This window comes from Dermacentor albipictus, chromosome 8 (assembly GCF_038994185.2).
Source record: "Dermacentor albipictus isolate Rhodes 1998 colony chromosome 8, USDA_Dalb.pri_finalv2, whole genome shotgun sequence".
Taxonomy (NCBI): Eukaryota; Metazoa; Arthropoda; class Arachnida; order Ixodida; family Ixodidae; genus Dermacentor; species Dermacentor albipictus.
Window position 1 is genome coordinate 44,165,736 of NC_091828.1, and position 930 is coordinate 44,166,665.

Genomic DNA, 930 nt, shown 5'->3' on the forward strand with positions numbered 1-930 from the left:
GTCGTCATCACGACGTCGTCGTCATTTCTATCGTCGTCATGCCATCGCCGGCGCCGTCGTTGTCTCCATCTCGGCGGGTTTACAGCAAGCAACTATCGCTTGACCGAGACAATCGTCGCCCGATAGTTCCCCACAGTTTTGTTAATACGGCCATTACAAGAAAAACAAAACTGGCAAACTAGGATTATAGTTGTATGTGTGGAGTGCTTGTGCGTTACAGTAGGTAATTTAGAAACTCTTCCTTGCTAAGCAATGTTTCCTGTTTTGTGTAGAGTACTCCAGAGTGCCCGCTCCATAAGGTGCACCTTTCAGAATGGCTTCTTATGCCGACGCACTTCTCCGCATACTTACCTGGTGCCGGGTTTCCGATGATCATTCAGGTCGGCGCCCCGTGCCGAGGCCTTACCATTGCACTGCGGTTGGCTGAAGCACGCCACTACCCCAAACTGGGGCAGATGGGGCATGTAATTTTTGGTAGTGGGGATCGGCGTACGCGCCAGCCCCTTCCATGCTCAAATACAAAAAAATAGAGGAAACATTGTCGGCGAGCACATGAGGGTGCTAACTTTATCGACGCAAGCCTGACTCCACCACGTGATCTGGGCTCATCCGCGCCATATATGAGACAGATGGGCAAAGTGCCCTTGTCACGGTGCCCAAGTTGTCAATTACCAGGCGCAGAATCAAATAGCGCTGTAAAGTCCGGCTTTGGTATAGTCGGAGTAGCATGGTAGCATGCAGAAGCACATGTTGCGTGTAACAAGAAATGTACATGGTCTGCAAAGTTAAAATAACTAATTTTTTTTAAACACAAAATCTGCATGCGAAGGCAGTTTCTGCGCTTTGGCCGACACAGTTTTCGCGAACGGTTGGAGTTATAGAACACACATAGTTAACTAAAGGTTTCTTAGTTTACTTATACGTGCCACG

At 48.6% G+C, this 930-nt stretch overlaps 1 non-coding gene across 1 annotated transcript; it reads left to right on the plus strand.

The window, feature by feature from the left end:
- Positions 1-343: 343 nt before the first annotated feature.
- LOC139049342 (U1 spliceosomal RNA) lies at positions 344-506 on the plus strand. The gene has a single exon (XR_011508202.1). It is a non-coding gene; the product is annotated as a U1 spliceosomal RNA (small nuclear RNA).
- Positions 507-930: the final 424 nt, after the last annotated feature.